The sequence below is a fragment of the Sebastes fasciatus genome, chromosome 20, assembly GCF_043250625.1.
Source record: "Sebastes fasciatus isolate fSebFas1 chromosome 20, fSebFas1.pri, whole genome shotgun sequence".
In the NCBI taxonomy this organism is placed as follows: Eukaryota; Metazoa; Chordata; class Actinopteri; order Perciformes; family Sebastidae; genus Sebastes; species Sebastes fasciatus.
Window position 1 is genome coordinate 3,298,175 of NC_133814.1, and position 24,292 is coordinate 3,322,466.

General features: G+C 41.3%; 1 protein-coding gene across 1 annotated transcript in view; it reads right to left on the reverse strand.

Annotated features, from left to right (window-relative positions):
* uts2r (urotensin 2 receptor) overlaps positions 1-24,292 on the reverse strand; it is a 79,936-nt gene that overhangs the window by 1,147 nt on the left and 54,497 nt on the right. The window lies entirely within an intron of this gene.

Consider the following 24,292-nt stretch of genomic DNA (forward strand, 5'->3'; position numbering starts at 1 on the left):
TTAGCTTGTAACTTTACATTTTTCTTGTCAACTAAACTTAAAGAAGTTGAACTTTTAATTAGGGCCCGAGCACCGACAACATCGGGCCAGCGAAGGCGCTATTGAAACTGTAGGAATTCTTATTCTTTTTCTTTTTCACAAAAATGAATCGCCTTTTTGAGGGCCTTGACATGCTCAAACAGTTGTTAAACTTGGCACACAATCAGACGCGGTAAAAAAAATTATATTTAAGGGTCTCTGAATTGGGTGTTGCAAAATGGCTCGCTAGCGCCCCCTAGAAAGTTGGAAAAATTGAGCCCCTCGCTCCGGTTTCACCTACATGTACGGCAGACAGATGTAACATGTTCCGCGTCAGTCGGCGTCCTGCCAGTACCCCCGACATGCCGGAAGGTGCGAGGGCCCGTTCATCGCTGCTTGCAGCTTTAATTTTGTTTTTGCATTTCGTTGCAAAGACCCTGAGTCCAATGTCGGTAAACGTCATGAAAGAGAACAGTGCTGCGTTTCTATTATGTTTTTCAGTGCTAGCATGTTGAACCAGATTGGCATGATGTGCTCGTACATCACACTTACAAAAATGGCAAACTGCCTTGGAATCGTACCCCACGCCCCTTGGCGTCGCGTAATTTTTATTTTGAGCATCAAAATCACTATAGTTCCCCTTGGCGTCACTTTAGGTTTAGGCAACAAAATCACTATAGTTTGGTTTAGGAAAGAACTACATATTGGGCTTAAAACGTCCAGTGAAAATGACACTGAACGTTGTGAACACGGGACACGAACAAACAGCTGATCGTAACGTGACGCACGGGACACGAACAGTGGTCTCCTGGATGAAAGCCTTGTGTTTGTTGGACTCGGCCACCTCCCTTCCCTCTTTAAAGTACGTCACCACACTCCCGGCACCCTTTCTCGTAGCGTTCACTGTCGCCGTGGATGGGTTCATATTATAGTTAATGAAACGCCCTGCACATTTCATACTGGCGCTAAGGGGTGCCGTGTGCTGCAATACCGAAAGCCGATGGCTGTATTTGGGGGTCACCCCTAGAAGAAAATACATCTATTGTTGTCATTCCCTCATGTGATGGAATTTTCTATCAATTCCTCTCTCCTTGGTCGGGAGGTCAGAGTGTCTCTCACAGTGTCCCTCTGTTGACATTATTGTGTTGGAATCCTGTTTGTGACGCCCCTTTGTTGTGGAATTTCTGATACTCAGGTTAACTCAGTCAACAGGAAGGAAGAGGCCCCGGAGCTGTTGATGTCTTCTCCATTGATGTGTTCTCTCCGTGAACGCCTCACAACTCTGCTTGTTCTCCCTGGTGCTCAGTGATTTACCCTTATCATGTTTTGACTTACGCGGTTCCTCTGGCATCTCTGACCCTGGTTGCCCCAGCGACTGGCTCTATGGTCCCTACTACATACACAGCTGTACAGATAACGGTGGTGCCCCTAGACAGGAATCCAACCCAATAATGTCAACAGGGGGACACTCTGAGAGACACTCTGACCTCCCGACCAAGGAGAGAGGAATTGATAGAAAATTCCATCAGAAATTCCACAACACCTCATAGTTTTAATTCAAAATGCTGAACCACATTTTTTTCCCTCTATGTACGTAGGTTGGATCACAGGCTGATTCCCTATGATCAGCTCCTATTTGCGGCTTCCAATGACTGGATTGAAAAGACGAAGCACAGCTTTCGGACGTCTTAATTGTGTCGGGGCTGTGTCTGACAACTTTCCGAAAACCGACACTCTGACAAGCACGCCCGCCTTACCCAGGGTTGGAACCAAGTGTGTGGAGGTGAGACGGTAACCAGTTTAAACTGCTCTCTCAAGATCTCTTTTTTTTTCAAGCTTCTCACAACTACTACGAGTACTGCTTGTGTGCATAACAGTATTTGGGAAGCTACTTTAAAACATTTCTACTTCTCATGGGAAGTTGTTAAGCTGCAGTAACACTAGGCTGTCGTTGTAGCATAAGTAGCTTAACGGCACCGTATCTCTCTGCTCCACACCCTCAAACCAGCCTCTTTGATTGATTCTCTCTCTTGAATTAATGCTGAATATGCAACTTGTAGTGAAACCACAGACTCATATCTAAGCTTTTTTTTTTTCCTTCAAGAGAAAATAAAAAATAAAAAGCACTGCCATGCTTCTTAATGGAAATAGCAGGCAACTGGAGACATGACATGACATTTTGAAAATAGCCATGCCACCCAAAATCTACTGGGAAATGTAGTCAACTAGTAGCAGTGCGCGTGTGTGTGTGTGTGTGTGTGGGGGGGGGGGGGGGGGGGGGGGTGTATATGCCTTATATATATATATGTATATATGTATATCACCCGATTCATCAGTTTTGGGCATCCCCCTGTCTTTAGTTAAAAATCTTTATCACACCACTCTATGTCTTCTCCCGGCTCACTTCTATACAACTGTATCTGCATATTACAACTCCCCTTGAGTTTATTCAAATCAAATGGAAGTGGGTCAAATGCAAATTCATTCATTCAGTGACTCCATCTGCTCACATAAGATTTATTCCCACTAGACAGACTGTAAATAAACAATTCACTCAATTCCATATACACAAATTGTCTAATTATAGAACTTACAATATGTCATACATACATACAAGACCTCAATTTCCCAGCAGCCTTTATTAATCTCGCAAAAATTTACTATATATCAATCACAGTAACTTTGAGATGAGACTATGAGAGGGAAAGTGGTCATGTTGAATATTACTCAAATTTGTTTTAACGCCATTAATTTCTTTAATGCATTAACGGAACTGTAGCGAGCTCAGTTTAAAAGCTTGAGTGAAACTCCTGGTATCATATGAAACTAGAAAACCTGAGGAGTCCATTGGTACCAACCATAGGTTATCGCGAAGGATGTCCATTTTCAAAGGCGTCCCTTGACCTCTGACCTCAAGATATGTGAATGAAAATGGGTTCTATGGGTACCCACGAGTCTCCCCTTTACAGACATGCCCACTTTATGATAATCACATGCAGTTTTGGGGCAAGTCATAGTCAAGTCAGCACACTGACACACTGACAGCTGTTGTTGCCTGTTGGGCTGCAGTTTGCCATGCTATGATTTGAGCATATTTTTTATGCTAAATGCAGTACCTGTGAGGGTTTTTGGACAATATCTGTCATTGTTTTGTGTCGTTAATTGAATTACAGTAATAAATATATACATACATTTTCATAAAGCAGCATATTTGCCCACTCCCATGTTGATGAGAGTATTAAATATACGGATATACGGATAAAAATGTGTGATTAAATAATCGCAATTAACTATGGACAATCATACGATTAATATTTTAATCGATTGACAGCCCTAGTTTCTAATCATAGTTCGCGTAGGGAGGAGGTCGGGGTTCGACGAGTGGGTCAACACAGGACTTCCACCCAGGAGGCTGCTGTTCCTGTCCTGTGTGAAACCAAAAGTCTGCGTTGACTTTTAATTTACGTCCGTAATTTAAATAACGTAACAAACACACTTATTTTAAGACAAACCATGATGTTTTTACTAAACCTAACCAAGTAGTTTCAGCCCGCTCTCATTCCCAGGACATCAAATACAGAGGCTTTGTCAGGGCCGCACAAGGCACCCTTTAGCACCATTAAGAGATGCACCAGACTTTCCATTAACTACAATGTAAACCCAGTAAACGGTCAGTGAAAGTGCGCCGGTAATGACTGTGGTGACGTAGTTTAAAGAGCGAAAACACACACTAAGGGCGGTTGGAAGTGGTGGTGGATGGGTCCAACAAACACAAGGCTTTCATCCAGGAGACCGCTGTTGGTGTCTTGTGTGTTAAGTTTCACTTTCGCGTTACAATCAGCTGCTCGTTACGAGTCCCTTGTTCACAACGTTTAGTTTGATTTTAACTCTTACAAATGTAGTAGTCTTAAGCCCAACCATGTAGTTTTACCCTAAACCTAACTATAGTGGTTTTGTTGCATAAACCTAAAGTGACACGAAGGAGCGTGACGCGAAAGAGGAGCGTGACAAAGCGGCAGAATGTGACGAGTTGGAATGAGAACGGGTTGCTAGTTTTCTTTCCTAAACATAACCAAGCAGTTTTGTTGGCGCTGTTGTTTTGTTTTGTTACAATTTACAATGTTAATAACACGTTTAAAAATGTGACCGTAATCCAAAAGAAAATAAGTGTCCCTAGAAACGTAATTGAGAATACAGCTTAGTTATGTGGGAAAGTAATTTTGTAGGAGACAGGCTGTGCGTTCCAATACCCACACTGCCATACTACTTAGTATGCCAGAAAAAGATTTGTATGTCCCAATAGTTAGTAATCAACACATGTCAAATGCTGTATGTAAAAAATACCAGGATGTCCTACTAGATTTTGCAGTATGCAAGCCAGCATTGTTTTCTGGCTATTCTGTCCCACAATCCTCTGCATAGAAGATATAATGAGAAAGAGGGTCAAAGTTCAAGGCGCAATGTTATGACGAAGAAGTACGTCCCAATTGTATGCATACTGAATGCAACAGTAAGTACTTTGTAAGGGCAGTTGCAGTATGTACTAAAAGTAAAAAAGAAAAAGTATGTGATTTGGGATATAGCCAGCTTCCGATGTGGTTCAAGTCAGGTCTTCCCTGGGCTGAATACAATCTGAATGCAATAAAGATATATGAATTAATTTGCAGATTGCTGCATGCCGATGAAGTAATTAATTAATCAAAGGGGGTTGTGTCCTTTATTATCTCCAAAAAAAGCAAGAGAATAGAATCATGTCTCTGGGCAAGAAAAATAATTGAAAAATTAAAGAAAAAATCATCATTATTAAATCTATGTGCCAGTCATGGGAATAATAATGAGATGGCAAATGAAGCGGTCTTATGAGGTGTTGCTCTTTGACATATTTAGCACATCTCATTTCTGGCTGTACATCCTTCAGCGTGGTTCAAGTCAGTACTTTCCCTAGTTGAATTAAGGTGCCTATAATGCAGTTTAGAGCATACGTAGATGCATTCCTTGACATACACGTTCTATTAGCGACGCACAATATCATTAGGGGAGAGTGGGGTTAGTCGGGCCAGTTTTTACTTGAGGCATCTTTAAAGTGAGGGAATGACAGTAATGTCTCCAACTAAAACATGTACATATATTTCAGGATATGGTGCGTCCTTAGGAATAATCACTTTGGATCTAAAATAAACAGTTTTAAAAATATGACCTTCCAAAAAAAAGTGCTCTTTTGGCTCAACTTGCCCCTGATGAGGGGTAAATTGAGCCTACGGAGAGGATAAATTCACCCATATCGCTACGCCTGGTCTATCAATCCTACCTGTCCATCACTGACGTGAGATTATCAAAGAACTAAAGGCAGTGGTTCTTCCCAGAGAGGTTGCTTCAGGATTAGGCTATGACAGATGGTGAGGCACCCCTAAAACGTGAGCCGTCATGAAGGCGTTCTCAGTTACACTGCGCATGTCTTAAAGCCTGTGGTGTTAATGAGGAACAGAGTTATTAAAAAAAAATCCAGAGGCCAGATTATGATTCGGATCACCACCAAAATCGAATGGATTGTTCATTGTGCCACACCCCACCCCTCAAAAATCCTCCAAACGGACAAACCAACGCCGTTGAAAACATAATCTCCTTCCTAGGCCTTCAGCCTTGGCGGAGGTAATTATTTATAATTATAAATGGCTTTTACCTCAAATAACCCCACCACGGCCAATTTAACAAACTTGTAACATGCAGCAGTTTAGAGCTAACATCATGCTAACAGTATAGCATCATATTGTAACTTCCTAAAGCACTAACTGTGTCACATTTTTTTCAAACTTGTCTGTAATTGTTCAGACACAAGAATCATGACTCCTTAAATGTAAAAAAAAAACTTTAACTTCAAAAAGATGTTTTTTTAACCTAAATGTGCTCACCACTGGTCATATGGGCCTCTCTCCATCACAGGGTCAGGAAAATGGATGACTCTTCAAAAATGTGTGGTCACATGAACAATTTTGTCAATGGTCTAGAAACAAGGGGTGGCTCAACTTCCCCACAGGCTCAAATCACCCCACTCTCTCCTACATACTGTATCCAAACTGAATAATTTAAAGGAATATTTCTGCATGTTTGGAAACAAGCTTATTCACTTTCCTTCCAAGAGTAAGATGGGAAGAGTAAAAATTACAATTTCCATTTTTCCAGGGGGTTATGTGCAGGAATATTTCTTGGCCGGGAGTTGTAAGGCAACCAGCAGAGATTCCAAAAAGCTAAAAGCTGAATAGTCTGGCATCCTATTCATGGACGTAAGAGAGCTAGTTATAACTTGCAAATTAGTTTGAAAATTATATTGCACATTTTTTTATCTGTTCAAAATGTACCTTAAAATGAGATTTATCAAGTATTTAATGCTCTTATCAACATGAGGGTTGGCAAATATGCTGCATTAGGCAAATGTATGTATAAATTTATTATTGGAACACAAAAAAAAATGATAAATATATACAGGTACTGCATTTAGCATAAAAAGTATGCTCAAATCATAACATGGCAAACTATGACTTGCCCCAAACTGCATGTGATTATCATAAAGTGGTCATGTGTGTAAAGGGGAGACTCGTGGGTACCCATAGAACCCATTTACATTCACATATCTGGAGACCAGAGGTCCCTTTTAAATATATGGCCATGACAGTTTTTCTTCGCCAAAATTTTGCGCAGAAATTGCATTATTATTGCAATAACTTTGAAAACCCTACAAAAGATAAAACCTCATTGATCCCTGGGGTACATTCACAAGTGTTCCAGCAGTATATAAAGTCGTTCAAACTAGCCAACACTAGGATCAGCATTGATTCATGGAGAGACCTTCGTCTGGTCAGCTAACATTACTGCCAAGCAGCTGAAATATAGAGTGATATTGTGCTTTTAGCTGACGTGTGTCGCCTCACTGTTTTGACCGATGCTCGTTCATGTGTATGTAGAGCGAGCACAAGCGCGAGCGCAACGCAACAGGACGCTGACTTTCGCTGTCTTAACACCCACAGGTGTCGCCGTTAACAAGCAATTTCTGATTCTTACAAAGAGTCCCTTTAAGTGAAAATTTTGAATGCATGACTTTTACTTATAAAAGAGTATTTCTAGCTAATTTTACCTAAGTAAAAAGTTCCGACAACGTCCTCCACCACTGTGTTTTGCCGATTGCACTGGACCACACCGATACTATCAACGTACGCTTGTAATGATGAGTATGTGTGTGTGTGTGTGTGTGTGTGTAGTGAGAGTGTGTGTGTTAGCATGAGCAGATGCTGTTTGAAGTCTGAAGCTCTCGTCAGTCTTTCCATATCTAGTTTACAGGACTCTTTCACTGGAACAACCAGCATCCCCCTGCCCTGTAAATGTAAGAGCTCTGTCATTAAAACACACTCTCTCACACACACACACAACCTGGCACACAACAGGGGCCCTCAAATGTCTTTTTTTTCCACTCAGTATCGGTGCATCCCTACTTAGAGACAATGATTTTCTCTGCAGTTTTTATGACTCACTGCAGCGATTTCCTCTCAGCCTGGGTAGCGTTCCCAAACCACACCATGATGCTGCTGGTGAGGATGCTTTCCACAAGTCCTCGGTAGGCCAGGGTGAGGGGCTGACGTCTGGCCTTGTTCAGCAGGCTGATGAAGTGTAGCCGCTGCTGAGCTTTCTACACTGTTTCAGCAGTGTTTTTTGGCCCATGGAGCTCAGGTTGGTCAGTCAAGTGAAGGCCGAGGAACTTCAAACTGTCAGCCCACTCCACCTCTGTGTCCTGGATGATGAGAGGCTGCAGAGGGGGGGGGAGGCTCTCCTCCTGAAGTCCACGATGAGTTCTTTTATTTTTTCTATGTTGAGAACAAGGTCGTTGTCCTCTCCATAGCTGATGATTTTTTTGGACCTGTTCCCTGTATGCGGACTCGTCCCCTCCTTGGATGAGGATGGTTGTGTCGTCTGCGTATATAATAATGATGTTGTTCTTCTCGGTGGAAACATTGTCGCGGGTGTATAGTGCAAACAGTCTTGGGCTGAGGGAGCAGCCCTGAGGGGTTCCTGTGCTGACTGGGAGCTCAGCAGAGATTTTATCTCCCATCCTCACCACCTGTTGTCTGTCATTGCAGTTGGCAAGAAAAATGCTGAAAGAATCTACACACTTCTCTCTTTTTTCTCCTCTTCCCTAATCCAATTTCTATCTCTGTGTTTATCTAACGCATACCGCCGCAATCAGAGCCGCTGCCCACATATTTGAACTCCGTGATTACTTTAATGATTAAAGCTTATACTGGTGTAATATATGTCAGACCTTTTAGAATTTTCAAGCAGCTCAGGCTGTCTGATCAATCTATGTTTGAATATTTTAAACTTTTCCACTTGCTAATACTACTACCTTATCTATGCTAGCATCTGTTCTTGCCCTTTATCTGCTGTGACAGTTTAATGTTCCTGCATGGGATTAATCATGTTCTTCTGATCTTAATCGAGAGAGTCAGAGTGATATTTTGGTGTTTCAGCACTTCAGGGGCTAGACTCTATTGACTTTATCCAGAGCATTGATATAGTCAGCAAACAACTATTTGCTGTGTAAAGATCTACATCAGACCGGCACATACGGGTACTTCGTTAAAAGTCAAGGCCACTCCCCCTTTGGGGGGGAAAGAAAACCAAAGATCCCACAGACTTCAATGCAATTTGATGTGTGTTTGGATTGTAATTGTGACAAGTTTGTATGCATTCATCTCTTCATTAACTTGTGTAATAATTATTTTGCAAACTTGCCTGAACCTGAGCGTTCGCAATACCTTAATAAATTAAGGTTGATCGTCGCCATGTCCTTTCAGTCTTCCCCCGTCCAACACAGTGGTCGGATATTGCTTATCCAGACATCTCTACATATTTGATTGAATCACGTTAGGCTAAGTGTTGTCTGTAAATAACCAATGTGTTAACAGCCAACTGTTTGATCTATAGGCTGAGATTGAGTTGGAGCTAGGGATGTCAATAATTAACCGTTTAACCGACATCAAGCATTTTAACTGATTAACGCTATTGGTTAAAACGCTTAAAAGAAAAATGTTAATAATTAACTCAAAAGCTGAGCGGCTCAGAGGAGCGGCTCGTCACTTTAAGGAGAAACGCTGGCCCACCTTAACAGCCCACATTAAGAGGCGGAGCGGAGCTGCAGGATACAGGAAGTCGGCTCCGGTCTCTCCATGGATGTATTAAAAGAACAGCTCCAGCTTGCTTGAGCGGAGCGGAGGAGTTGTAATTTCGTAGCATTTATTCACAGACAAATAAACTTTACACACACTGCTACACCTACGTTCACAGCTAGAACGCCACCAACAACCTCACACTCACCGCCAACACACACACACTGTTTGTTGGCCCGTTGCTAAAGTTATGCCGGGCAGACAAAGTATCGTTACACCGGGCAGACACACAGCTGACAACCTGCTAAACTAAACTAAATGAAGCTTGTGCGTAAATTCAGACAGGAAGACTAGGGGTGCAAGCTCATTCATTCTCATTCATTCTGGTTCTCTCTCTCTCTCTCATGGGCTATTAATATGTCAGCTGATTATGGGCGTCTCTCTTTTCAGTGACCAATCAGAGCTTGCCATATCTCCCTCAACCAATAACATGCTGCTGTCAAAAGTTTAAAAACCATTCTCCTCTATGAGTTTTCAGTGTCAGCATTCAGCACTAACGGACGCGACCCTCCACCACCCCATCACCTCCAGATTCATCACATCAGAGTAATCCTGCTCCACTTCATTCATCGGATCTGCATCAGTCTTCACCACCACCACCACCACCAGTGTCTAGACCCGGGGGGAATATTTCTACATCCTACTACAGCTTCACTTCCCCTTTATTATTTCATATCGGGTCTAAATCGCCAAAGACTAACTATTCATAATTTGTGCACTTTGTAATAAATCATCATTCAATTCATACGAGTCTTTCCTGATTGAAATGTGCGGTGGAGACTTTTACTGGGAAAGTGGCTGCATGTCAGCGACACTACACGCAGCATCGTAGCTGCTAAGTTAACGCTCCCGGACGCTGAACTGGGGACTCCCGTCAACCAATATCTGTTGTGCCCCTGCAGCTGGTACACCGCTGCATGCGAGGCACAAATTTTGTCGGTTAACGGTTAATAATCGGTTAACGAGGGTCGGTTATCGGTTAAGAACATTTTTCAAAATGAGCATCCCTAGTTGGAGCATACAGCAGAAAGTGATAATTCTTGAATGTATTACTGGGGTTTGCAATATAAACATTTGTATCGTCTGGCGAATAGGGTTGAGCTATCCAAGCTAATCAACACTTCAAAATATTTTGGTCTAGTTGACTTGTATGTACAAGCCTATACGTGATGTGAATCTAGTTCACCACAGAACCGTGACATGGTTCGAGTCTGATGTGGTGTGACAGAAATCAATGTTCTCTTTCAGAGGGTGTGTAGCCAGCAGGAGTCATGGATGGAGTTGTGCAGTCGTGCACTCTGACTGTCACAACCTCAGTCCTATTTTCCTATGTGAAATCCTCAAAACAAAACAAAAAATAATCAAATGATAAAATGTGAATTGTATCTATTTATTAATGAATGTTTTAAATTTGACATTGTGCAGACACCATCCTCCCTCTTTCCTCTTATTTAAAGGTCCCATATCATGCTCATATTCAGGATCACACTTGTATTTCGTGTTTCTACCAGAACATGTTTACATGCTGTAATATTAAAAAAAACGTTTATTTTCCTCATACTGTCGGCCTGAATATGCCTGTATTTACCCTCTGTCTAAAACGATCAGTTTTAGCGCATTGCGACAAAATTGCAACGGAATTGCGTTGCTAGGCAACAGCTTGGGTCCTTGTGTACTTCCTGTCAGCTGATAACATTCACATACACTGCAACAGGAATAAACTGGGACACATTTAGAATGTTTACGTTTAAATCTGTGTAAAGGGTCTAAATATTGTATATTTGTGACATCACGAATGGACAGAAATCCTGACAGCTTGTTTCAAATGCAGAGTTTCTGAATAAGGGCTGTGTGTATTTCCCTGTGGATTGAGTGGTTCAATACTTTCACAGTATTTATATAGCACTTAAATCTGCTTTATAATAAAAAAAACATGAAAATCTCACTTTTTTATAATATGGGATCTTTAAATAAGGGTCAAGTTTTAAAGGACCAGTGTGTAGGATTTATATATATATCGAATATAATATCATAATCGTATCGTAATATTGTATTGCAATATCATATCGCGATACATGTAGAATCGCAATACTTAAAAATCGCAATAAATATCAAATTGGCACCCAAGTATCGTGATAGTATCGAATCCGGAGATAGGTGTATCGTCCAAGCACTAATGGATCGCTTATCAATTGGCTAGTTGAGTGACACTTCCATAAAACCATTAATTGTTGACTTGTTAGCAAGATACCTGCTTGTTGTCCGATGTCTTTACTAGCTCATAGCCCTTGCTAGGGCACACAAACTGTAAACTGCCTCTAGACCAGGGGTCGGCAACCTTTACTATCAAAAGAGCCATTTTAGTCAAAATAAAAAAAATCTGTCTAAAGCCGCAAAACATTTAAGCATTGTGATGAAGGCAACACAGCTTATAATCTAAGTATATAGTATATAAGTCTGATGCAGTGATGGCCAAAGTGCAAATGTGCGACAGAGTATTAAGGCCACATTGAGGGGAAAAACATCTGAGATTTCCATAATAAAGTCATAATTTTTAAGAGAAAAAAGTCGTAATATTACGAGAATAAAGTCATAACTTTATGAGAAAAAAAGTTGTAATATTACGAGAATAAAGTCATAACTTTACGAGAAAAAAAGTCGTAATATTACGAGAATAAAGTCATAACTTTACGAGTAAAAAAGTCGTTATATTAGGAGAGTAAAGTCATAACTTTACAAGAAAAAAGGAAAATAACTTGTAAGTTTATAACTCATAAACTTGTGTCTTTATTCTCGTAATATTTAAATTTTTTTTCTCATGGACTTTTGACTTTTTTCTCATAATATTATGACTTTATTCTCGAAATCTCAGATTTATCTTTTTTCCTCAATGTGGCCCTAATACCCTGTCGTACTGTCGTACCATAGACCTACAACAATTATAAATAAAAATGAAAATGTAAACAATAAAGTTATTCTTTTCCATTTTTAAAAAATCCACAGGGAGCCACTAGAGAGGGGCTAAAGAGCCGCATGTGGCTCCGGAGCCGCAGGTTGCAGACCCCTGGTCTAGACGCTGCATCATTAATGCAAGTTCTATATCCTCTTCCATAATGCTCGCCGTAATAGAGTCGTGTTCGTTTGCTGTTTGAATAGCAGCGGGCAGAAAATAGAAACCCAGAATGACTCTGCTCCCCCGGCCCTCAGTCCAGCTGTTCATTGGCCACCTGTTGACTTGAGATTGCTTTGCATTTGGCTGTGAGCCCTACCAATAATGCCTCTCCTTCATTACCCCGTTTCATTTTTGCCACTGTCCTGTTCCATTAAAGCCTCCCCTTGCTCCGTCAGTGGCAGCCAAACCACCTTACAGCCCACTTGGCAGAAGCCGTCAGACATCGAGATGCATATTTGCCCCCCTTTGCCAAGGCCTCATCATCGAGAACTCATCAGAGACCATGAGTGGATCTAAATATGCTGAGGAAGTGAGGGTTCAGTAACTGACAGTGGTTTCCTCTGCCATTTCCTGTCCCTCCGCAGATGTTAAAAGAAGCAACCTTCAGTATGCTTGCTTGCTACACGCTGCATGGTAAAGCATTTTATTATGATATTTAAAGTTTTGGAAGGAGCATTTAGCTACCAGGGGATTCAGTTGGCTGCAAGTTGAAGCATATTAGCAGCAGACACCCGCTTCAAATGTTATCAGCTGATTGAATGTGCATTATCGGCTGTTATTACACGGCTTTGTTGAATACTTGATTCTGATTGGTCAATCACAGCGTTCTACGGTCTGTTATTTCTAGGGATGCACCGATACTACTTTTTTTCAGACCGAGTACAAGTACTTACATTTAGGTACTCGCCGATACCAAGTACCGATACGAGTACTTCTCTGTGCCCAAAGACCCTCGTTAACAGCCAGCTGGAGGGTGTGAGCGACACTAGACAGGCTGGGGAGTCCTGCATACGAGGCGGTGCGCCGCGACCGGCTCTAGGTCGGCTTGGAAAGGCTCGGGGCGAAGGTGCTTCCCGTCGCCGTGGCCAAAGCATCACCGGGGCTGACTGTCCTCAGTGCGCCCCAACCGCGTCGTGCCCCCAATAATTACATCCAGTTTGGGGCAAGTCATAGTCAAGTCAGCACACTGACACACTGACAGCTGTTGTTGCCTGTTGGGCTGCAGTTTGCCATGTTATGATATGAGCGTATTTGTTATGCTAAATGCAGTACCTGTGAGGGTTTCTGGACAATATTTGTCATTGTTTTGTGTTGTTAATTGATTTCAAATAATACATATATACATACATTTGCATAAAGCAGCATATTTTCCCACTCCCATGTTGATAAGAGTATTAAATACTTGACAAATCTCCCTTTAACGTGCATTTTAAACAGATAACTGTGAGTATTGAGATAAATTTGCGATTAACCATGATTTACGCTGACAATCGTGCAATAAATCGTGATTAACTTTTTTTAATCAACTGACAGACCTAATTAGAATGCTAGCGTAACCACTGATTACGCCCATTCAATGAGCTGATACCATTCAGAATGGGTGCAGCAGAGTGGTATGTATCTGGCAGAGAGATGACCAGGGTCATTATTGGGGTTATCAGAGCTGTTACTGTTATGTAATTCACACACTCTGGACCACATTCAACCTGGGTGGCAGCCAATTTAAATTTGAAATAATTGACTCTACATTTGGATGAAAATGCCTCGAGAGGTGTTAAATCATGTGTTTGGGCCTGGGTGTGATATTGGCTGAATGTCCGGGTAAAAGAGGTTGAAAGTTTGTGTTCCAGTTCTTGCACCATGAGGGCTCGTGTGTCAGTATACTGCTGGTTCCCCCGGCTGCTACGGCTGCTGCCTCCTGCTCGCTCCCTCTCTGGCCAGGACATACAGACCTGGCTTATCCCACCTGGCTTAACACATGCTGCTTCTTATCTCTGGCTTGCAGCACTGCAGGCCTCATCCACACATGCAATTACACCAGTGCACACAGACCACTAATAATGAGAGCATGGCGATATTGTGTGTGCGTGCGCGTGTATGTGCCTCTGTTTACACATGTGCGCTTTTACTCGGACAGGAACATTTTCATTTACCTTCATTAATTCACATTCAAATTATCCGCTGCATGAATACTTTATACCAAATAGCTCATGAAAGGACTTTAATACTATCTCAATATTACCAGATACTTGCAGAAAATGTATGTAATATTAACTTTATAAATTATAAATGTATGACATTTATCACTCTCGGCATATGCATCCAGCCTGATTATATCCCCATTATAACCACAGTAGGAAACTTAAATGTTCACGTGGCTCAGGGGAGCCGTTTCAAGTTAGTGCTGCAGAAGATTAAAGTTATAACTCCTTAAGATTTTTAATTATTTTTCTATTTATTAGTTTTCTTTGTTAGTGGCGGGGTCCGCCCTGTCCCACGCTGGATTCAAATGAACCTACACAGGGAGGAATTTAGAGGAAACGATGCGGCACGTAATCCAGCGTTGCTGTTTGTGATTTTATCTCTTTGATATCAAATAGAGTGCTACAGTAATGAGTCCTAAAATCCGGAAATTAGTTAGCATTTTAGCACTTAGTCTTCCCTCGTCTGGGAGTCAATGTTTTTTTTTAATGGGTTTTCAGTTACATGCCTGAAATAAGGTCTGTGGTTAAGTCAAGCTTTTTGTTTTATGATATAAAATCCATCCGTACATATCCAACTCATGAAATTTTGAAGCCTTTATATGTCTTAAAACAGGTTGCTATCAAGTGGCTAAATGAGGCTACTTAACATAATTTTTTTAACGCAACTTGCGATTTTTAGGTTGTAGCGGGCTCAGTTTTGAAGCTAGAGTGAAGATACTGGCATCATGAAATTAGAAAAACCTAAGGAATCCATTGGTACCAACCATGTCATACCAGCTTGACGCGAAAGAGGCTAAACCTACGCAAAATTTTGGCGAAGAAAAACTGGCCATTTTCAAAGGGGTCCCTTGACCTCTGACCTCAACATATGTGAATAAAAATGGGTTCTGTGGGTACCCACGAGTCTCCCCTTTACAGACATGCCCACTTTATGATAATCACATGCAGACACACTGACAGCTGTTGGTGCCTGTTGGGCTGCAGTTTGCCATGTTATGATATGAGCATATTTTTTATGCTAAATGCAGTACCTGTGAGGGTTTCTGGATAATATTTGTCATTGTTGTTGTGTTGTTAATTGATTTCCGATAATAAATATATACATACATTCTCATAAAGCAGCATATTTGTCCACTCCCATGTTGATAAGAGTATTAAATACTTGACAAATCTCCCTTTAAGGTACATTTTGAACAAATACAAAATTAATTTGCCATTAATCGCGACTAACTATGGACAATCATGCGATTACATATTTTAATCAATTGGCAGCCCTAGTAATGTCAGATAGAGGACAGTCTCCGAGTCACTAACTAGAGGGACATTATCATGACTCTTTCATGAGCCTGAACAGTTCCTATAACAGCAGCAGAGATCAGAAGACATGTCTACATCTGAACTGGGTGCTTTTACAGGGTGCTGAGGTTTTGTTCTAGAAGAGAACAAAGGGAGGTAAGAAAAGGTCGCTGGAAAAGCTTCCTTTTAACAGTAGGAAAGAAAGAAAATTGTAATGATGCCTGCATCACAGGGATGATGGGACAGAGCTGAGAGTTGAGTTTCACTCCAGGGATACGTCAAAGAGAAACCCTCGACGTCGCAATGAGGGCAACCCTTTGATTCCGTTACATATTTAAAAGTCACCCGATCAAACAACTCTAGCACATTGACAGAGAATCCCAACACACATCTGCCTGTGTAAATTCAAAGTTTTCTTAGACTTTGTTTTGGTGCTTTTACTGTACGTGTCCCAGAGCAGAAGAACCCCGAGTCAATGAAAGTTTCACGAGCCGAGCTCAACTGTTGATGAGGCTCCCTACAGGGCTGTTGATGACCTTTAAGCCCCGGACACACCAGGAAGGTCAGGAGCGCTGCATTTCAGCTGTGTGTCTGCTGCTGCAACTGCTGCTGTCAGCCCCTCTTTCTACATAGAGTTTGCCTTTTAATGGCTATTTCATTTCATTATAAATATAATTTATATTTATTTTAGACCGAGAAAGGCTAAGAAACGTGTGGTAATTAGTAAATAATAGTAATAATCCACAATTAAAACTCCGTACTATATTCATTCATGGAGCTCTCCAAGTCACTGCATGTTCTAAAACACTGTCCCGCACATATTTCAGAATAAAAGCCTTGTGTTAACAAATGAAGGAATTCTGTCCACAGAAAAAACGCTTGAGGGCTTTCATTTTGAAATGAAAGCAGGAAGTGTTGATTTAAAAATAAGTCTTTACTTTTTTTTAATATCCGTAACATATTCTACAGATAAACATCAAAACTGTAGTAATCATGCTGGTATGATGTTAATATACAGTCAATAGATCACCTTCACTGTCTGTGACACATTCTACAAATGTCTAGACATCAAAACTGTAGTAATGTAGCTGATATGATGTTAATACACAGTCAATAGATAACTTTCACTGTCTGTAGTTGCTGTGAGCCGCACGCGTCACGCGTCAAAAATAGGAGAGATCTCTATTCTCTAGAAGAGAGAGACGCGCGTCGCACGCGGGCAGTGTGGCTGCTCTAACCTGTTAACACGGACGCCGAAATAAAAAACAACAGGTAACGCAGCCGCCACGCGCTCCTGACGTTCCCGGTGTGTCCGAGGCTTTTGACCTCATTTCCACCAACACATTCTCACTCCCAACTCATCAAATACCACCGCTTGGGTTTAGGTTAGGTTTAGGCAACACGACACTTGGTTAGGGTTAGGAAACGGTTGTAGTTGACGTTAGCTTCACTGACTAGTAACTCACATGACTCATGTGTCTCACGGGGCTTACGGTGGACGTATAAAGAGAACTGGATACAGCGTTCATTCCTGTTAAGAGTTGCTCAGTGTCACATGCCAAAATGGCGTGTCTGCCGAGTGAGTAATTACCCGTTACACGCGGCAATCTTTCGCATCCATTGGGCCCATAGAGCAGTCGCAGTAGCGTTTCCTTTAACTCCGCCTTCCAGCCCTCGCTCCAGTCTCGGTCTATAGGTCACATGAACGGAGGAAGGGGAAATAACTCTGGATTTGGCTATTGGTTCATTTTACAATTTTTAGGAACTAATAAGAAATGGTTGCTTAGCCAACAAAAAAACATCTTGGGGTATGCTATTTTGATACGAATTATAATCATGACATCATAACATTTAAAAAAATTTTATTATTATTACTGATGGCTCAAAGTCTTGTACATTTTATCACCTCCTCTTTCTTTATTTCAAAAATCCAACATGTGCCCCTACACCCCCACCTTCACACCTCAGGCTGGTCCTCTGTTTAGCCCCCCGAGCCTCCTCTCACACCACACATTTTGAAAAAGTCACGCAGTAGGCGATGAAGGGCTAAAACTGAGATTATCCCTTCCCTTTACAGACTTGGATAGAATATCAAATTGGAACTCTCGACCTCTTAACAACCTTGTTTTAAAAGTAGGAAAGATTATCAGCTCTACGTCTCCACGGGAGTAACTCACATAATGTGACTCTGCTTATAGTGCCTCAATTCACAAGCATTAACTGTGATTCGCCCTTTGTTGCTCCCCAAAAATTTGATAAGCCAAACCACAATCACTAAACCTGATCAAAGCAAGTCAACGTGGAGAGCTTTTCTCACGTCTTCTCCGTTAACCGTTCTTTTTCCACACCTGTTGAACTACTTAGCTTGCTGATTTCACTTTCGGAAGATCACAGGTTGGCTTTATTGGTTTCTCTTTTATCCCCCTCTCCCTCTTAGCTCTCTGATACACTCTTTCCTGCGCGTGTGTGTTCATTTCATGGCTTTCCCCTTGGCTAGTCATGTCAAGGTGGAAGAATATAGCATGGATATCTTTATATCCCACGTGTCACATTTCACTCGACTCAAAGCAAATTAAGGCTGGAGGAGACTTGCCGGCACAGCGCTACTACTTCAGACACCTTGATCTCCTTTCAGAACAACACCGGTCTAAGTTCTGGGAATCACCCTCTTGATTATTTCTCAGCTGAATGGCAGACCAACCAATTTGAAAATACTATTGTCTTGATCACAAGCTGTATTCGAAACCACCTACAACATACTACTGACGAACGCAGTATACAGTACATACTGCATACCGCGTTCCTCAGTAGTATGCAGTATGTGAGTTGTGAGGCTTTAGCCTTTAAACCAGCTCTTAAAGCACTGGTCAAAAAAACAAACAGGTACCACTATTACAATATTATCGGAAAAACACGACTTTGATATTGTTGTTTATGTTATACTTGTTTACTTTATAAGATACTGCAGGTTTAAACTATTTATTCTAACAGCTCTTAATGAAGTGAGACAAACAGGATCATCAACGAGGGGAGACGGGAAATATAAAATATGAATCCACAAAATGTACGTTTCTCAAACTGCTTTTTCAGTTACAGCAACTAAACAGTGGACTGATCTCCCTCCAGATATTAGAGGAATGTTAAAAAGGGTCGTGTTGTCTCAGCAGGTATCTCTCTGACCCATCAGAGACTGCTCTTTCCCTCTCCTCTTCTCTCTCCTCTTCCCTCTCCTCTTTCTCTCTCCTCTTCTCTCTCCTCTTCCCTCTACTCTTCTCTCTCCTCTTCCCTCTCCTCTTTCTCTCTCCTCTTCTCTCTCCTCTTCCCTCTACTCTTCTCTCTCCTCTTCCCTCTCCTCTTCTCTATCCTCTTCCCTCTCCTCTTCTCTCTCCTCTTCCCTCTACTCTTCTCTCTCCTTTTTCTCTCTCCTCTTCCCTTCCCTCTCCTCTTCTCTATCCTCTTCCCTCTCCTCTTCCCTCTCCTCTTCTCTCTCCTCTTCTCTCTCCTCTTCCCTCTACTCTTCTCTCTCCTCTTCTCTCTCCACTCTGCTGCTCTGTGGCCTGCTCTCCAGCGAGCTACGCCCGCGGGCAATTGTGGAGCTTTTCAACTCCAAAAAGGCAGATAAACACAGGTTCCTGTTAATTTATAATGGACATCTGTGTTGTGGTATTTGAACAAACTATCCATCAACAAGGAAATAAAAGCCTCTTTAGAGAGCTCCAGCCAGCTCATAGCGATCTGTGAGCGTGACCGCCCGGCTGGCTGGCAGTGCCTCCGGCAGGCGTTAGCTAGCTGTCACAGCATTTTGTGGAGCTTCTAAACTCCGATAACGGTGGAACAAATGTTCGATTCACCATCTAACTTCGTAAAACTGCCGATATTAATAATCTACACAGTTGGTTTCTCGCCTCTAAAACTTTCAGAAGTGAATTTAGTGCTGAAATAGCTATGGAAAATGTAAAAAAGGCGTTTTTGGCTGCTGTTGTTCTAACCGTAGCCTGTAGCGGTCCAGCGCTTTGCATTGTGGGATACAGTAGGCGAGGTAGACCGGTTCGATGCATACTGGAGATTTTTTCCAAATCAGTACAACATCCGGGTGTTTTTGGCACAATGGAGATTTTGCTTTTGTTCGCATACTGCATACTACATTTTTGCCAAATCAGTACGTACTACTAGTATAGTATGCGGTTTCAAATACACCCACAGTCTTCCATTCATTTTTTTTATTGACCCCTTTGGAATGTTTTCTTCAGATTCTCTGGGGCTGCAGACTAATGGATGCTGGTTGAGCTGAGGTTTTAGTGGTGACAATAGAATAGCAGCAGCATGAGCAATGGGAAACACAAGGGCCCGATGCAGGAGATAAACAGAAGGCTATCGGGTATCTGTGATTGTGTTTGCTCCGATGCTGTTTATTGACAAGATTACTGTGAATTGTTCTTATATTGTGGAGAAAAAATCCCATTCAAATGTAATGTTTATTTATTTATCAATAGCACCATCCTGAGGGGGAATTAGTTCATTTTTGTATCTCAATTTAATTGCTTTCGTTTGACTCTGATTTAATATGGCTGTTTATCGCCTATTCATTTTGACTGGCTTCAAATGCTGTAATGGGTTTTGAGATACGGCCAATTACTGAAGAGTCCTTGAGGAACCGTCTGTGAACAGTGTAGGCGAATGTTGTGCACTGAAATGACTTTCATGACTGAATGAAGTGCGTCTATTATGTCCTATAGACTATAAGACATAATGGAAGCGCTTCATTCTAGTTATGCAACTGCTTTCACCTGTCTAACATACCAACCATGACTATAACAACATTATGTTCTCATACAACTAAACTGCACTCTCAGTTATGTTTTGAGGGAATCGAATTTTCTCCAGGATTATGGTCGCAGTTTTAAACAGTTTTAAACTGTAATGTAATGTAATGTTAATGTAAAATGACACAAAAAAAAACACAATAAAACTACTAGGTATAGTAATAAAACATCATGGTTTAACTTAAAGGACCAGAGTGTAACAATTAGGGGGAGTTCTATTGGCAGAAATATAATATAATATTAATAACAGGGCTGTCAATCGATTAAAATATTTAATTGTGATAATCTCTTGATTGTCCATAGTTGATCACTATTAATCGCAAATTAATCACACATTTCATCTGTTCAGAATGTACAACCTTACGAATCGCAAGTTGCGTTAAAGAAATGAATGGCGTTAAAATAATTTTGAGTTAACGTGTTATTATGGCGTTAACTTTGACAGCCCTAATTAATAAGTAGTTCTTCTGCACGCTACGCACACGGGATAAGTTTCAGTCTGTTTCATTCTGCAACCTCACAGCTAGATGCCGCTGGAGCTTACACTCTGCACCTTTAAAATTGACTACAAAATGGAAACAAAACAAAAATGATTTGGTTAGGTTTAGGCAACAAAATTAGGTGGTTATTACTGATGCGCGGGTTCTGAGTGAGCTTACTAGAAAATATCACGGGTTCAGGCGGGCGGTTAAAAAAGTGACAAAGCAGTGTTTTACGAGTAGTTATTAATAACTTACAGAAACATTGCTTCTCCTTCATCCTAACCTTCTCCTTTTGTCCGACCTCCCTCCCTACGCAGACTATCTTTCCAAACGTATTTGTGATACATCACAAACAAATGCAATCCGCTACAAAAAATATGTTTCCCTCCTAAACATATTTCACAATGCAGTTTCGTTGTATGGAAAGTAATTTTTAGAAGACAGGGCTGGCTGTACATATGGCATTCTATGCTTTTTATAATGCACTAGCCAAAGCCAATTCTGCTTTTTAGTGTTCATCATTTCTTGCTTCCGGCACAGCTCTGTTGCTGCCTTTGATGCCTCTAATGGACCAAAGCTGCTTGGCCAGCATTTTAACATGTTCCATTAGCCTACTCTGTGCTCTAAAAGCTGAACTGGAGCATGAATTGAGTATAATGTGGTCAGAAAGGTAAGCGGTAAGAACAGGATGCAATGTATTTTCCATATGTTATTTTAGTGCATTGCAGTTTTCCTCCTAGTTAAATTACTGTGTGAAATATATCATTATGTCCCTGTTCAGACCTGGTATTAACATGCGTCCTCTGTGATCCGATCACAAGTGGACAGCTCTAAGTACAGGTGTGTGAACACACTCAAGACGCATTGAGGACACATTGAGATCGGATCTTTCAGGCCACATTCAGAGGTGGTCTGGGCCACATATGACCACAATCTTCTAGCATTGTGTAGTGAATGTGTCCTGGGTCACATCAAGGACCGTCTACTCATCTGATGTCCAGTTGGGATCCGCGGGATCACCGCCCCCCTCGTGAATAAACAGGCAGACACGGGCGCTTGTCAGCATGGAAATGGCCTCTGTGCTCTACTGTATCCTGGGTACAACTGTATTTTATTAAAATATATCTTATTTATAGGCTACATATCTACAAACCATCAGACCAGGCACGCAAAGTGCATTATTATCATACTGTCGGAGATGTGTCTTTGTTTTTGTTCCGCTGCTTTGCGTGGAGCTGACACCCGACCGACTGCCTCCCTGTTCTCTGTCCTCCCTGGCTCTCTGAAGCGCTGTACCCCACTGTTGTCTGGCAAAAGCAGCGGTGCTGGTGGCGCGGAGGTCTCCGGGGACCGCCGGTACAATAACCTTTTATTTTGATCTTATTAAAATGTACTGAATTCACAATATGTAGGATATTACTACTGACATTCATGTAATATTACGTCACAACGTCTGCTGTATTAGCCGTGTGTTTACTACTTGTTTATTTGCATATAGAGCAGGGAGTTGAGATCAGATCACAAGTGGCCACTGAAGACGCATGTGGAGACGCATTCTAACACCAGGTGTGAACAGACGTATTTAAAGCTGCCAACTTGTGATCTGATCACTGAGGACGCATGTTACAGTTTTTCTCAATTGTTTACACACAAATACTGGTACTTGACACACAATGACCACAACATGTAACTCATGCACCAACCCCCTGAACCAATTCTGCTAAACTACAAGCACAATTCCTGCTTTACACTCAAATTGCAGTTCTAAAACACACTTTTTTCAAAACACTACACACAATGCTCTGCATTTGGCACAATTTTCATGAAGAAAATCGCGTTTTCACAAGGAACACACTGTCATTCAAAATTCTAAAGTCAATTGCCCTACTATGCACACTGACTCATCACATGGGCAAACACCTGTCACACAGTGTTACAATTAGCAATCAGTTGATGCTTTTCATGGCTGGATTCGACATGCTAAGCGATATTTCCCCCGATGCTTGGCCAGGGAAAACATTGCTTGTGATGTGGATGAGGTGCTGTGGCCAGACCGAAACAGAAGAGAGGATGCAGCATAGTTTTTTTTACTGTAACTGTATACAGTAAATTCCTCTGTTGTTTTGTATGTAGACCTCTGTATGTGCAACTTTGTGTTGGTTGGGATGTTCACTGTGTACATTGTTTTTGTGGGGAAAATAAAATATATTTGTTACCGTGTATTTGTGTGTTCTGAGTATAAAAACAATATTCTAAAATATTTTACAACACACTTATGTATGTACTGTCTGTAGTAAGTGTAACACTGAACAAAAAAAGGGCCTAAGTCATTATGATGAATGGAGAAGAAGTGTTTTCCATTCATCATAGTGTTTTACATTGAGCACATCAGTGTTCAACTGTGTGTCATTTGAAAACAAAATACCATTTTGAGAAGAAATAACATTGTTTTGAATGTAAAGTTTCATTTTGCAGGAGAATTGAGGGGTTTTGCCCATTGTGTGTGTTTTTTGATTTGTGTGTAGAGTTCTGAGAGTATGAGGCATGCTTTCAGAAAATGTGTGTAAACAATCGAGAAAAACTGTAATACCAGGTCTGAACAGGGCCTATGACAGTGTATGTATGCAGTCATAAATATATGCACAGTTGATCACAATCAGTTGTTTTCACGTGTACACAATGGTTCCTATAGTGACCAAGAATGCATCCAACTTATTCTCAGTCTGATCAGGTCCATGTCAGTTCCAATTCAATTTTTTTTTTTGTGTTTATATCCATGTGAATCAATTTAGACTCAATATGAATTGTAATCACATGGTATATCGAAACCATCAAAGGAGAAAAACGAGAGAAAATCTCACTGTGTATTATCACGCTGCCAGTGTTGGGGGGGGGGGGTCCCTATTTGGGTCCACATTTTGGATCGGGTGTAATACTTGCATCCAGTCTCACGGGATGGCATATAAATAGCACAGGACATTACACGCACATACCGCGTGTCATGAGGACGCATTTTAGGCTTTTTGCGTGTCATTTGTATGCCACACAACAAAACTACGGTAACGTCCTCAGTTAGGTTTAGACAAAAGCCCTTATGCACTTTAAAAATGTATTTTAATTAATTAATTATTTAATTCATGGTTATTTCTGATTAATGACTAGAACAACTTGACACACAGTGTTGAGCTGCATCTCTAATTAATCTTCAGGTTCTCAGCTTTCAGATGATGTACACCAATTCTATGTGACATCTACTGTTAACCTGGTATCTCCCCCTAAAGCCCCCCTGTGCCCTCCTAAA